General features: G+C 40.7%; 1 protein-coding gene across 1 annotated transcript in view; it reads left to right on the top strand.

Moving 5' to 3' along the window:
- LOC135180242 (butyrophilin-like protein 10) overlaps window positions 1-16,150 on the top strand; it is a 35,617-nt gene that overhangs the window by 6,344 nt on the left and 13,123 nt on the right. The gene's annotated exons all lie outside the window — the stretch shown is intronic.

Below are 16,150 nucleotides of genomic sequence, written 5' to 3'. Positions count from 1 at the left end.
GGCAGGTCTGGCTGGGAGGTCTTTAAATTTCTTCACAGAAAATGTCTGTCATCATAGATTATGTTCAGAGGAAGTACTTCAAAATTAGGGCACTTAAAGTTTACGTAGCTTCAGTGTTTTCTATCAGTGATTTCTCCAGTGTGTTCAACTCATAAGCCTCTACTTTAACAGTTATCAGCTAAAGCATAGTATCAATCACACTTAATGTTAGTTAACTCTCCAAAAATACGTCCACAAGGGAGGGGAAATAAAAGCTTGCTGCATTACACATTGTCATGTATACAAGGGCAGCTATAATGTTTAATGTCATTTAATAGGGCAAACCAAAATATTTTGTTTGCTTGCATTATGAGTCCTCAAGATGTTTGGCAGCTGTCGGTAAAGTAAAGCACAATGGCATATCAAGTAGCACTTTGCACTTTCATTAGCTGAGCACAGCATAGCCCTTTTTTTCTGTGAGAGTTATGTATCCAGTAGGTTACACTGCAAGTCCCATCCCCAGTTGAAATTAGAAGATGCAGGCTGAGTTAAGCAGTAGGTGATCTCCACACTGGCATCAAAACTATACAGAAAGTGTGATTTAGAAAGACAGGATTCCCTCTCCCACTGCATTTGCTCGCTCGTAAAGAGAGCTGATGCATTCAATGAGAACGTAAATTGACTGATATTTGGTGATGCCAAGCTTAGTCATTTCTGAGACCTCAAGTCTTGTCATACATTACCACAAATACTCAGATGGCTTGGGCCATCTTCATAAGATGTGTTTTCATAAAGTGTTAGTGGCAAGAGGGTGTGAATTCAAGTAGCCTAGTTGTGGCCAAGGAAGCATATCCCTTCTCAGCAGCAGTAGGAAGACTCAATCAGTTGCTACATCTGTCAAGAATAAAAGCCAATAATAAATTAGTGACAAAAATCCTCCTGCCTACAGCTTTGTTAGATGTCTCCCTACAAGTGTCTACTTCCCTAGAATCTGATGGCAAAGCAGAAAATGCTCTACTGTAACTGTTGTGCATTGAATACTACTGTCTTATGAAAGATTGGCTGTATCAGAAAAATACTCTTAAGTACTTTGAGACATGAAAGATTGGACAACTCTTTAATCCTAATATGATATCCACAAGGTGCCAGAACACCTAACAAGGCACGATCCCGACTCTATACTGTACACATGGGTAAATACTACTTTAAGAGAATTTGACCTATACTTATAAATGGATCTTCTGCAAGAAATTAATAAAGTAGGGTTTAAACGAGTGTAATAGGTTTCAGTTAGAGAAACTCTTACATATACAGAAGCACAATCCCTCAGTTGGTATTTTACATGTCACGTTCTCACAGAAAGCAGAGCTATTTCACTGGTGTTTACAGTCTTCAGAATGTGTATGTGACATGACAGAAAGCAAAGACCCTGACTTGGGTAAATATGCACCTTAGGAGATCATTAAAGAAGTGATAGAACGATGGCGCTAGGATATGTGGGCAGAAACACTTGAGAAGACTAGCCCTGCAGCTACACAATAGTAGCCATCTGCTCAGTTATATGCGGCCTCTCAAATTATGTTGGTTCTGACATTCTTGGATAAGGTACATAAGGATGCAGAGTTGAGGTGGTATTTTGAGAGATTTCCTCTCATGTCTTGGTTTTTAATGCATTTAGGAAAATAGGGCACACTTGTATGCTTTACACTGCATCATTTCTGCACAACTTCAGCCAAGAGCCTGAAGGATGTCGAAATATATGTGCCACTGGCCCCTGTTATTGTACAGAAGAGCTTGTATGTTTGTTACAACAGCAGAGACCAAACCAGCAGCTCCAGCTATCCACAGCTACTTGATCACAACCAGTGGGTCTTCAGCCCTTGAAGAAGCAGCTGTCAGGCCTGGATCATTCTAGCAAAAAGGTCCTGATGCGAGATGCTGTCAGAAAGTATTTCACATGTATTTGTCAATGGAAGTGAAAGAGCAGGCATAGAAGGGAGATGGGAACAGATATGTCACATGAGTGCTTCAGACATTTAGACTTCTCAACAGCACTAGTGAAGCTAAATGTTGCTGTTGTGGAAAGGAAATAGTTTAGTCCCTTCTGCCACTACAGAGCAAAGAGGAAGAGTGAGGGATGGGAAGGTGTAAAAATTGCAGAGGAGAATTCTCCATCTTCTACCACCCTGTCCTCAAAGAGCAGCTGCCAATTCTTACACCTTGGAGGCTGATGCTTCCTCAGATTCTAGCTGCTCCTTGTAGACCAGTGCCTTAGGCAGCTGCTTCCTGTGCTTGTTTGTGGTTTGCAGACCCAAGGTCTCAGTTCAAAGTCCCACCACAAAGGACTAAATTCTTAAAAAATTTCAGATGATCTTGCATTAGATCAGTTCAGTGACTGCAAAGATGTTTGAACATATCTATCGTTTGCAAAGCTGATAATTTAATCCATTCACAAAGCTCATATCCTCAATGGAGAAAAGAGATCTAGACACAGAACTGTAGGTCAGTGAAACACACTGCTGAACTTGTAAACCTTATTTGGGATGTGCATTTCACTTTCAACTTCCAGTTTGGGGCTAGTTGAAAATACATTGTACAGCTAAGTTCACCTAACTTTCACAGGGGTTTTCCTGCACTGAAAGTTTAGAACTGCAGAGAGGTCAGGCTGCTCCTTCATAGCATGAAAAGTTGTGGTTTTGCACAATCTGGTCCTCTTCCTTTTTAAGCATGTTGGTAAGTAACAACTTGAAAGAGCATAAACGTATAAAAATCCTGTTCAGCATGTCTGACACTAAGAAAAGTTAAGTCCGGTGAGCTCCTGATTACAGAAAAGAGGTGGCAACAGTTTCCCATGCATTGCTCTCCTAGTCTGCATGTAGTTTGCCTTCCTAGCAAGTTGCCCTTGTAGTAGAGGTGTACAAAGTTGATGCAGTGGCTTCTTGCTAAACTACTTTAGGCTCAGAGTCACTTCTAAAGTGATATTCTGCACAAACCTCACCATGACCTTGGTGCCCATTATCAAGCAACTATGAGATGCTATTACAACACAAGACATCTGGTAGCATTCATAAGCTTGGCAACACCTAGTTGCCTTCAGATATTAAATCTCCAGCTTCCTTCCAGCTGTGTCCTACTTTCAGATGACAAGTGTTATGCTCTCTCTCTGATAAACACAGTAACTGGTGAAAGGGTTACATGGCTACAATTGAAGTAAGCTTTCTTTGAGAAGTAAGCTCTTCGCTATCAGAGCTGCATTAATCACCAAATTGTACCACCTTAGAAAGCCAAAATAAAGACCACTTGAAAAAAATCAGCAACTTTTGGGATTTGTATCATCCACATAGTTCTTAGGAGCTATAATCAGGTTGCATACTATGCTGCTGCCTTCACTTGCTACATTCAAAGACTGGTCTATCCTTTCTGTTCTCCCAGTCCAGAAAGAGCAGTATAGGCCAAATGTATAAAAATGCAATTAACAGCTCACAATCTGGTTTCTTGAGAAAAGTAAGGCTCAAGTGGTCAAGAAAAGTATCTGCCTAGTTCCTCCCAAACATCACTTGTAGCTCTTGTACAGGTCTTCCCACAATAAGAAGCAGCAAAAAAAAAAAAGAAGAAAAAAGAAAAGGAGATTGTTAGCAGTCTTCTAAAGGCAAGAGAAGACAACAAAACAAAGACAGTCCTGGAAAGTCAGCTCTTGCAAGAGTCCAGAGAACTTTTGTTATGGAGGAAAAGTGTGAATAGCAGGAGACATTACAGAATCCATGTCAGAATTCATTTGCCTATTCCATGAACTTCTGCATAGTTTTCTTACAGCAGTTATGGAACACCAGTTTGTCTTCCCTGTGACACAGGCATTCTACAACATCCAAGGCAAACCATTTCCAGCTTGGGTACTGGCAATTCTGCTCTTCAGGCAACCTGTACTGTTGTAGTAATATCAGTTGAACTTCCTAGACTCTTTATCCTAATTATTTCTTGTGTTTAAGACAAAGATGAGATTTACGCTCTGCAGCTCTTGCCCACATCAGAAGTCTCCCACAGGATCCTAACAACAGGAAACTGTATTGAAAGAAGAACAGGTATCTCTGATACTGGCCAGGCTTTCACTGCATTTATACTCCCTCCCCCCCCCCCCGCCTCGCATCCACAATTCGTATAGTCCTGCAAAGTAAAGTTTGGCTGCCTACATGTGCTAATTAGGATTGAAGCCAGAGCAGGAACACATATACTGCCCAAGTCATAACAGTAATCAGCATTTGTTAACTGTAAGGATCAGATATGAGTGGTACACTTTTGTACCTGATTTTCAGAATCCTCTCCTGTAGATCCATCTCAGGCCTTTCCTAGCACCAGGCTGACAGTGCAGACTAGTCCAGGTGATCCCTAGCCACACCTTATTCTCCTAGATTTCTTTGTTGCGCTACCTCAGCTCCATCATCACATTGCATCCACGTGCTACAGGGCAGAAGAGGAACCATGTGGTCTAGACCAACAGTAGAGAAGTGGTTCCTCCAGATTTTCCTAGGCTTGGAACAGTGGTTTCTAACGTTTTTTCCCTCTAACAGCTCCAAACTTATCTGAGGCAGTATTAATGTCCAAAAGCACACCAGAAGTTAGGGGTTCAAAACAGAACTTGGATCCAGAAAGAATTTGAGTTTATAAACTTAAGCTTGTTTTCTCACTGCCTCAGCTGTAATACAGCTGCTAAAGTCACTGTGCATGAAGTCTAACCCATTGTCAGTTCAAAACATGTTAGTGCATAAACCAGAAGCCACAATCTCCTATGGAGAAAAACAAGCACAGAAGAAATCAGTTGTGCCCTAAGATGACAGCTTGCAAGGCTGCTAGCGCTGGTTTGCAACAGGAAAATCAAGTCCAAGAAATATACTACTGCAGCAAGAAATATGATATTATTTAAAAATCATGACTTCCAGCTTACGTTGTTCCTCTGCCGCCTTCTGGGGGAAAAGATGCTTCACTGCAAAGCAGTCCAGTGGTGGAATGGACAGAGAAGGAATAGGAGATGGTGATGTTGGATTATGCTTTTGGGTTTTTTTTAAACCAAATGTAAAGCCTACCCCAAACATTGTTGAGAATCATTTATTCCTGGAAGAGCAACACTTCAGCCAGCTACAGCCCTCACTTAAAATAATTCAGAAGAAACTCTGTTGAACTCCTACCGTTTCCAAGAGCAAAGTCAAGACACTGAATCATGACAGAAAAAGGAACACATACACACCCTCCCGCCAAAACACATGCACAGGTGGAAATAATGGAATAACTTACAAGAGATTCTCTACACAGACCTAAAGGACACAGCAGGGAATGTGCAAGATTTGTACACACATGTGGCCATAGGAAGAACAGGGTACTGTTGCCAGAAAAAGGTAAGTGTGAGGATGCCTGCTAAAGAGCTGATTCTGAAGAGAAACACGTTTTCAAGGTGCAAACACAAGTGGTCTTTCAGAATGCTTTGAAAGAAAGTAGTCCCTTGCTTTGTTTCCAAACCCCAAGCTCACTACTTTGAAGAGAAGACAGCAACTCTGTGTGGTCATGGTTACATTAGATGGAGCTAAAAAACCATAATGCTATTGCACTGGTAACAGAAAGGCTTTTGCTAGTGGGACAAGAATAAGATCTGATGATGCTTACAATGTTTGAGTTTCAGCTTGCAGATGATTTAGGATCATAGAATAACTAAGGCTGGAAAAGACCTTTAAATCTAACCATAACCCAGCTTCCATGACCACTAGACCATGTCCTGAAGCACCACATCTACAGCTTCTTGAACACCTCCAGAGATGTTGACTCCACCACCTCCCTGGACAGCCTGTTCCAGTGCCTCATGACTCTCTCAACAATGCAATTTTTCCTAGCATCCAATCAAAAACTTCCCTGACACAACTTAACCCCATTTCTTCTCATCCTTTCACTTTCTCCTTACTTGGGAGAAGAGACCAACACCAGACTCATTCCAACCTCCTTTCAGGTAGCTGCAGAGAGCAGTAAGAGCTTCCCTTCAACTTCTTTTCTGGCTGAAATGGATATGATTGAGCATTAACAGCAAAATCTTTAAGTTCTTAGGAGTATTGAGAAACATTAGAATAGAGTGCCTGCAGGAAGTATTTATGTTCCCCACTCTTCTTTCTCCTTAAACTGGTTGTTCAAAATCTCTTTCAGACAACAAATATCTCTCTCAGCTATAGCAAATATTCTAGTCCTCCCACACTTGGGCACAATAATTTGGGCATCTCAAGCACAATCCCGTGTTGTATATTATATGTACATCACATCACCTCTGACTGTTCTGTTTGGAACAATTATTTACAGCTTAGCAAAACAATCATGAAGTGCTTACAGGCACTTTTAGAAGCTCCATCTGTGTTCATCTCTGATGTCTGGAAGTCCAACATTAGCATACCAATACTTGTAACAGCCATACAACTAAAGACTTCCTGCAATATTTGGCAGTTATCAGTCTTATTTTTGCCACTGGTTCAAGAGCTGTTGAAGTATCACATGAGCACTTTGCATTTTGCACTGTGTGGCTACATGAAGGAGGCAAAGATGAGCTCCTGGAGAAGGGGATAGCTCTTCCTTTTCTTAGCTGTTTACATTCACTACAATTATCTGACTGTACTTTTTTCTTGCATCACACCAGGTGCCATCTTGCATAACACCATGCCAAGGAGGAGTATCAGAGATACTCTGCTAGAAGATAGATGATACTGAGTGTATGCTGCGAAGGAAAGTTGTGCTATGAACAGTTCCTCCCTTAAGAAGTTCTCACAAACTGCAGCTGCAGATCTGTTTGCAACAATTAAAAGACAACAAACCACAAGTAAAACCCAGGCACCTTCGCTTTTGCTTTAACAGAGTCATGTTTCTAGAAAGAGCAGATAGTCTCATGCAGACTGGCTCCTTTGGATTCAGTAGCTCCAATACTAAGAAGTTAATGCCTTTGATGGGTCTCAGGATTTGTTCAAGGGCTAGAAAATCTTCACGAACATAATTGCATTTTGGAGTTTAGAAAATTAGGGGATGTAATTCAGGTGATTTCTCTCACTCAGCAAGGCCATTGGCATAAAGTTTGTCTTCTATACATATAAACCCTCAGCAAGGCGTCTAGCAGAGGCTTGGGCAGTCGAGTTAACACCATTTTGTGGGGAAGAGCCAAGGCAAGTTACACCAACTTTAGTTAACCTCAAGTTTCTATTCCTTTCACTTTGACATCCTGAGCTTGCATTTTCAGACCCACCATTTCCAACACCTCATCTACTGCAGCAACTGCAACAGTGTTGGCTACTAACTAGCCTCATTTGCCTGTGAAGTTCATCACCTCATTAACAAATACTTAACAACTCCCCCAAAAGGACAATCAATTATTTTTCTGAATATGCTTCATCCAACTCTCTTCCTTTTCTCACCTGTCAGAGAACACAGGCCCAAATAATTATAGGGTTAAAAGTCAGAGGGGATGTATTGTATAGCAATAGTTCTGATAAAGAATAAAATATTGAATCTTAGTATTACATGTATGCAATTCTGCTAACATCTTGTCTTGCAAAGAGCTTTTTTTCTGCAATATACTAATCAAACATAGTTAAGAGAAGAGAGGGCTCACAATGCATAAACAACTGATACTTCTTGAGCCTGTTAGTGGCAACTGTTGTCAGCAAAAATAAACATCTGTAGGCCAGGATTTTCCCTGTTCTCACAGAACTGAGATGAAAAATAATTTTGGGGAATGGAAATTCTCTGTTGTCAGTGTGCTATACTTCCTTCTAGACAAGGCATTAAACAAAAGTGAAGAAGTCACTCTATTGACAATCCCATCAGCTCAAAGCAGTTTCTTGAGCCTCAAACAGTTTCCCTTCTGCTTCCAAGGAAAGTCCTCCAGAATTTCCCTTTCTCACTTTTCCTTGTGACCAGCCTTTATCCACTATAAAAATCTGAAATTTCAAGAGGGAGGGAGTTTTCCTCTCCTCCTTTGGACTGATGACATTTACCAAGGGGTTTTTACAAACCTGGCCTGGTGTGAAAGATAACTGCTGGCTGTTGAGAAAAGACATACTTGTGAAATGCAGACTGTTACAATATATATAGCTCAATACTGTTCTTATTTTCTGTTCAGGAACACCTCTTTAAGTTTTATGGTGCTTCAACTCTTTCAAGATGCCGTACACATAGGATGGAGAACAAGGATAAAACCTCACAAATGTGTTTCCTTTTAAAGACTTATTAGTTGTAATCAGTGTAAGAGATCCAAGACTGCTGAGATAACCAAGGTATCAGGCAGAGAGCCAAGGCCAGACCTTATGCCTGCTTCAGCATTTGCAGGACAGCAGGCCCAGCTGGAAATGCAGGCAAAGCATGCTCTCCCTTAAATCACCCAGAGCTCTGCTGAACCAAAGGGCTAGTAGCTGGCTTGAGCTGGGAAGCACAAAGCAGCTGCTGCTCCTGCAACACCCATCCCTCCATAGCAGAAGGAAGCACCTCATGTCATCTATCTCTGCCAACCACTAGGCCTGCTCTGTCCTTTCCATGATTTCCAGCAGCAGTGTCCTCTTTAGCCTACTTTTTCAAGAAGCTTGAACCAGCTCTGCACATCTGTAGCTATGCATGTACCAAGGTGTCCTCAGCCCTCTGCTGGAGCTTAGATAAAGGAAACGTTCAAGTCATCACAAGATTTCCTATGTAGATACAAGTTGAGGAACTCAGCCCAATGAATGATGGAGTTACAAACTCTTTGCAGAAATTTAATCTAGGTGCAGATATTTTGGGGTAGAGATGCTTCTACAAATAACATTAACAGCAACATTAGATGATGCCATCCTTCAATGAGAAAGAATTGCTTTGCATAATGACTCTCTAAACCAGGAAGCACAAAACCTTGTAAAGCAAATTACAAATCAGTGGGAGTAAAAGGTTATGAGGCAGACATAGAAGGGCAAGGAGAAATACCCATCAACCACACCCATAGTACTCAAGAACTTCAGTGTGTTCCGGTTGATTGTTCTTTTTCCTCTGTCTGGTTTATGAGTAGCTATGTACAGGGATTCATGTTAAAAAAAAAAAAAAAGATGTTTAGGTACTTAGGAGGTTCAGGATAAGTGCAGTAAAACAACTTCACCCATCTTCCCTCATACCCCAATACAGCCTAGAAAATTTCTCTTTGGCTTATGACTGGCATGATCCTCAGTGCTAACAAAACGTTTTAGAAGCTATGGCAATAAGTAAACAGCAACTGAGAGCCATATTCATGGAATAAACTGAGCTCTCTACTCCAAAGCAATATTAGTAGCATAAACTGGATCAACTCTCTCTTCAAAACCAGGTCTCATTTACACAATTAGCTTCAGATCATCCACTTGAAAAATACTAGCATTGGTCAATGTTGTATTCATCAAACACATTTTTACTGAAAACATTTACCTTAATGATGTCTCCAGGACTCCTCATACACACAAATCTAAGCATTGTTTTAGCTGTTTGGTTGTTTAATAGAGCATCCCATAATCAGGTAGTGCTACTGATTTAAGGCTTAGTTTTAGCAGAGGGAAAAAAAATCAAGAAGTGAAAGATTAAAAAATAAATTTCTTATTTCTGTGTTAACATTTTGCTTCACAATACCTCTGTCTCAAGAGGTTTAACAACAGTAAAACAGAGACTGCTAGCTGCAGATATTCCAAATTGCCTCCAAAGTCAGAAAGAAAAAAAAATTATACTGATTCAAAAGTCAGGAGGGAAAACACATTCTGTTGATGTAGCTAAAGGAAGCTTTACTTCTTTCTGCATTGATGTTCATGTGAGACTTCTTTAAGAGTACATTAAATAAAAAAAAAACACAATACAAAATCAAAACACTCCACACCTATGATTTTTTTTTTCTCATGTGATTGCAATGTCTTCAAAGACCATCTCTTGAATAAATTCTTCAGAACAAAGAGAGAAAAAACATTTTGTTGGAACGGGCAGATAAAGAGCAGTGGAAACTCTCAGAAAAGTAAAAAGGAATTGATAAAAAGAGGAACTGTGGGGGAAGCTGTCAAAGACAACACAAGAAGGAACAATGACTTTTTGGGTTCTCTTCAGAAGTTTCACAAAAGAGCATGAGGCCACATCACGCAATCACAGGGAGTAATTCCCTCCCAGTAAGCACAAGGACTGTCAGTGGGTGGGATAAACCATGTGTTTCTTAGCTTGTGCTTTCTGAGCTTCCACCGTGGCAGCATCCAACCTGCAGCAGTCAAAAATCCAGGAGGCCTTATGATAGACAAGACAGGGATAGATGGGTCTGGGAACACTTGCTGGGAATGTGGAGGGTGGAAATTTCTAATTCAAGGTTTTCTGACAGAAAGCAAAACAGCAAAAGCCTTTGCCCTGCCATTCATCACAGCAGTGGCATCTTCTTGACATCTTGCTAAATCTAGCACAAAAACTCTGTTGCAGAGAAGATAATACAGGTTTGAAGATAATAGGATAACAGCCCACCTACAGAAAATGTATTCTAGACAGTTGTCATGCTGAACAGTCCAACACAGACTTCACAGGCAGCAGTGACACAGTGTCCCTCTGACATCTATATACAGACATTCTTCTAGTACCTGGATAAAAGGGAATCAAGGAGATGACAGATATTAAATTCCTCATGAACTGGAAATGATAGCTGGAAATACAGATGGCATGGACTTTGATTGTGAGAAATTAATCGGACCAAAAATAACATGAAACCACTGAAGACCCACAAGTCTGCAGCATCATTTGCTTCCTTCCTTCCAAAACTCGAAATGAAGCATGCTGCTTTTAACATCAGCCTCTTGATCCACCTAAACCTTTCACATTTTACAAGGTCAGAAACAACTCACATTTAGTCCAAGAGCTATTTAGAAAGGTTATTCTGAACTCAAGAAGAAAGCCTAAATTTCCTCAGAATTCCAGTTTCTCAAGCTGACAACACATGCAAACTCTCATTTTGGCTAGACACATTCAGAGTTTTGCTGTTTTCCTCCAGACCTTTAGGGAAGATGTTTGTGTGTTTGAATCCCAAAAAATCTAATTAGATGTAATCTGCAATTTGTTTACCACACACATTTGGCTTCTATACACACGGATAAAATTCTTCTTACCAAAGCTACTTTCTAAAAGTCAAAGGGAGGTGCCTAACTTCCTGCTGCAGTATCCTGTGTGAGGTACAGCTTTTCAGTGGAAGCAAGTCATACACCATCACTCCTTCACTAACTCTGAGCAAGAATCACTTTTCTGCTTAGATATATATCTGATAACACTCTTTCAATCCCAGGGTCTGCTACAGTCAACAGCAAGCCTTAAATAGGCAATGGGAATTTACAGCAGCAGAGTGAAACACGAGCAAGTCAAAAGGCAGCACTCCACCCACCATATGCCACCTTCATAGCATAGGTAGTGCAACTAGAGCACAGGGAGAGAAGAGAAGGAGCATAGGTAAAGTACACAACACTCCAGTGCACAGCAGATAAGAACAAGTTCAAAGAGTTTCAAACAACTATAAACACTGCCAAGACAAACAAGCATGGAAACCAGATCACTTGCCCTCACAAGTGAATGAAACTTGATACCTGATGATAAAGAACTCAGTCTAAGACTAAGCTGCCACAACAGCACATTTTGCAGGCTGAAGATCTGGACAGTCCCCCAGGCTGTAAAGGACACATCTTCCCACTGCCTTGAGCTGAGATGGAGAATCACACAGTAGCTAGGTACTGCTCACAAATTCCCAGAAAACAGCTTTCAAATGAGTATTATTTCAAAGTCTAAACCCCTAAAAGATATACCCACTGTTATTTTTCGATGCACGCCAGCACGTCCCACACAGAGATCTCTTAAATACCTTTCCTTGAACTAATACAGGACAGGTCACTAAATGATGCCTCATTTTGTTCACACATTGCTTTCAGATAAGAAGTTATCACCCAGTTACATCATAAAAACTTTCCCCAAGAAGTCAGTTATTTTTGATTGCTTCAGTCGTTACTTTCCTAATAGCTATTGGCTTTTAACTAAAGCTAGAAGACTGTGGTAACCTGAGGGGAGAACATTTAAGGAATGGCAGAAAATTGCCTTGATATAAGGAATAGTAAGGCTACATTTCTATGATCAGGGCACTCACAGGATTTTAGTCAGTGATAAGAGTATCCCCATACTCCTACACACATCAGTAATAACAGTTTGCTTACATAATTCTGTTCTCAAAAGCCAAAGGCTTACAAGAAAGGGAAGGAGGGAAAAAAAAAACAACCAACACCTAATCCCCACAAAAACCTGAACAAACAAGAACTCCAACAACCAAAAAATGCCAAACCTCCACAAAATCACCCCTACCAACAAACAAGCCAATCCATACAACAACCTCCCACAAGTAAAAGCCATCCTCAAAAAACAAACACAAAACTCTACATACACTTGAAGAAACTAAGGATGACTAAGCCACAAAACTTTGCCAGGGGCAAAATGAGCAGCTTCCTTCTTGACAATGGCCTTCATTCATCTCCTAAGTGATATCAGGGTTATTGGTGTCTTCTCCAGCTGGAGCTTGTTCCAACTCGTATCACCATCCATTCAGTGCCCAGCTGCATTATCAGCCTTAGCCAGTACCAGGGGCTGACAAATGAAGTCGAAGAGCTCACAAAGAAATCAATATTATAACATCCAAATTGTCATGTCCACTTAAGTAACAATGACTTTTAAAAGCATCAAGCTTGGTTGTCACCACCGAGGTACCTCCTCAGTCTGAAAAATTTCATCTCATCAGGGTCAGCCTCAGCATCTCTCTCCCTGCCCTGGCCAGCATCCAACTTCAGCCCATTGTCCCATAACAGCCTCTCATGATCCCACTCTAGATTTTCAGCTCCTGAACTGAACCCTCTTTGCAATTAGATTGTACAGGTGCACAGTGGCCACAAGCTATTGGTGGACTGATGACTGAAACTAGCTGTTGCTTTGTGGTTTGTTTTTCTCTAGTATCATAACCTGTCCACTCAGCCACCAAAACTGCCACCCACTTACCACAAAAATTAAGAGAAAGGACTATGAGAATAGGAAAACACATGCCAGCTGTTTTGACTAGCAGAGCTGTTCACAGGAGAATGTCTTTGGTATCTATTGCAACCACACTATTTTCCAGGGTTAACAGAACATTTATAGAAAAATGACATTTTTCTGAACTTAAATGGAGAGTCATAGGAATCCAAGAGCATAAAGCCTTCAAGTGTAGCATTTAGACCCTCTTTCATCTCAATCCACCTTTGACTGAAAAAAGACAACTTGAATCAACTTTGGGATAAAGTCCTGCTATTCTACAGGCACTGGGAAAATTTGTTTTCTTCCCTGCTTGATTAATTTTATTGAAGTCTGTGTTAACACACTCAATAAATGGCCTCACGTGACAACAGCTACATGCCAGACTTTGCCAAAAGGTTCAAAGTTATGTAATTTAATCATAAAATTTCATTACATCATGTCTTAGTTGTTCTAAGTAGGTTACTATGTTAACTGATTAGTATTAATTACTCCGGAAGTGATTCCTAGTTACAAAGCCTTATTCAGTTAATTGTTTTAACCTCTGAAAAATAAGTCCTCAGTTGCTTTGTCAGATTAAAAGGGATCAACTTCTACATTTGAAAAAAGAAAAAAAAAAACAAGTTGTTAATTTCCCAAAGTTTCATTTCATTCAAACCAGCACTTCAAAACTAGAGAGAAAATATACATGAAACATCAAATAGAAACTATTTTTTTAATGCTGGTCTATACAGTGACTGAAACATCTTGCACCAGTTGAACTACACTGATAGAAATAGGTCTCGTCTTCAACAAAACAAGGATAACTCTTCTGGAGGCTCATTGTAAACATTTTGTTCCAGAGGCAGCTCATTCCAAAAAGAAACGTTATTTCAACTGAGCAGCACAGGATTTGATTAAGTAAAGGGTCAGATGCTCCAGCTAAACTGGTCTGAAGCATTCCTGCAGTTAAGATAGTGCTTTCTAAAACGAGGCCTAATTTGCCTCCTTCTTTATGAATAAGGCTAAGCTCTGGCAGGGAAGTAACAAAAGCATGCAGATGACAAGAGAGCTGAACATTCGCATGCAGTTCAGATGCAATTCAGTGTATCTGATCCCACTTCCTCCCCAGTCCAACATTTTTGCAGAGGCACTTTTGAGAACCAGAAATCCCTCAGGGACTCCATGAGAGTACTCCAGCCAAAGCCAAAATCACAAACAAGCTGGCTAAGCTGAAACAAGCACCTTCATGTGGTTCTTGAGTCAGAATCAAAACTGTTAGAAAATGCCTGACTCTTCAGAGAAATGGCTTCTAGGAGCTCTGTAATAGGTTTAACATGGAGTTGAAAAATCCTCCAGGGACTAGCCAGTCCAGGAGGCAGACCCAGGAAATTGTTATGTTGTTAATTCAGTCACAGAATTGTAATGTTGTTAATTATGCTATCTCTTTATAAATTGGCAGTGAGGCAAACTTGTTCTCCTCCTCTCCCTCCTGCCTGCTGTGCCTCCAGTGAAAGGCCCTTATCCAGTAACATGTGGGAGTAATCCTGTTTATGGCTTGCAGTATCCTGACTAACTTGGCCTGTTTAGGCCTAAGGGCAGCAGAGGAGCATTGGGGAGTGCAGTTTAGTCAAGTTGGAGGAAGGTTTAAGGGGATTTTCATATATCCTGTATAGGTATTAAAGAACTGTATGCTCCGTATTACTCTACCTTTTCTGAAGTGTAATTCTGTGTTTCTTTCCAATTCAAGAGCATTTTATTTTACTCTCACATGGGAGAAAAATTATATCTGTCTGCTCTTTAAAACCATGACAAGCTCTGAGTTTTGGGTCATTCCTGTCTGCTGCTGTCACACCTTTACACACATCTGTTCACTGGCCACACCTACCAAATTTTAAATTCTTTCTGCATAGGATATACCATAAGGATCCTCTTTACCTACAGTGAAAGTAGGCATGGCAACTGTACTACTATAGAGCACAGCTGCACTGCTCCAGCTGCCAGGCTGGCAAATGACCTTGCTGCTACCTAACAGCAACTTTGCACAGAGCTCTCGTTTCTTTAGATCCACTTCATTCTTGCCCCAGCACCAGGCAAACACACAGGATAAGATTCTGTTTTTTTCGCACAACACTCTAGAGTAGAAGATATATAGAAAGCTGAGAGGGAAGACAAACTGCATGGGACACCACAGAGAATCTGTCAGGCATCTGGCCATAAGAATGGCCAGTTTCTTTTACAAAAGGAAGGTAGGAAAGAAACATATAGAATAAGATCACTTTGCATAAATTTACACTCTTTCTTGAAGCAATAACTTTTGCAACAGTGAGAGAGGCATCCACAGAAGTTCATTAAAAACATACAGGTTGCACTGATCTTAATGCCAAGGAAGAAAAAGACAGCAGTTAAATTGCACCAAGTCACTGAAGCATAACCAAGACCAAAGAGAAACCCAGCTCTTGGGTCCTGCTCACCTCAGAAGGCACTAGGAGCAACAGGCAGGAGAAAGACACCAGCACCTTCCCCAGACAGAGTTGCCTCAGCAGAAAGTGTGCTTTGAATAAACCACTACTTTCACCACCAGCATTATCTCTGGAGCCCTCCAGGGAGGAACAATCAGTCAGATACTTGTAATTCTTAAGCTACCCGATGCTGTGAGGACTGGGAGAGCCAACCCCAAATCCACATACTTCCTCTAATCATGGTTCTCTTCTCCCCCACCCCAAGAAAGTACCAGATTTAACAACCTCCTCAAGCAAGCAAGTCCTTTAAGCAGCATTTTACTTACATGTTTATTAGCTGTGTTTGTATTTTGTGGGTAGATAGGCAGCTTGGGTGGTATTTGGTAATCTGAGAGACAGCATTTACACTTATTAATAAATGCAATACCCATTATGTTTCACCACCTTCTTTGATCTCAGTTGTCTCCTATAGAGAAGCATCCCTTCACTTGGTTGGAAGCTTAAGACTAGTCAGTGCACAGCTGGTGACTCATATCCATCCTACACGTGAAAATAAACACACTCTGTGTATTGTAAGTGTGTGCTCAGTGTAAATACACACTGTTGTATACACTCCCTGTATTACATTCACGAAGTAAAAGAAAACAGACTGAACCAGAACAAATTAAGTACTT

Source organism: Pogoniulus pusillus, chromosome 12 (genome assembly GCF_015220805.1).
Source record: "Pogoniulus pusillus isolate bPogPus1 chromosome 12, bPogPus1.pri, whole genome shotgun sequence".
NCBI lineage: Eukaryota > Metazoa > Chordata > Aves > Piciformes > Lybiidae > Pogoniulus > Pogoniulus pusillus.
Note: the sequence above shows the minus strand (reverse complement) of the source record. Positions and strands in the feature narration are given on the sequence as shown.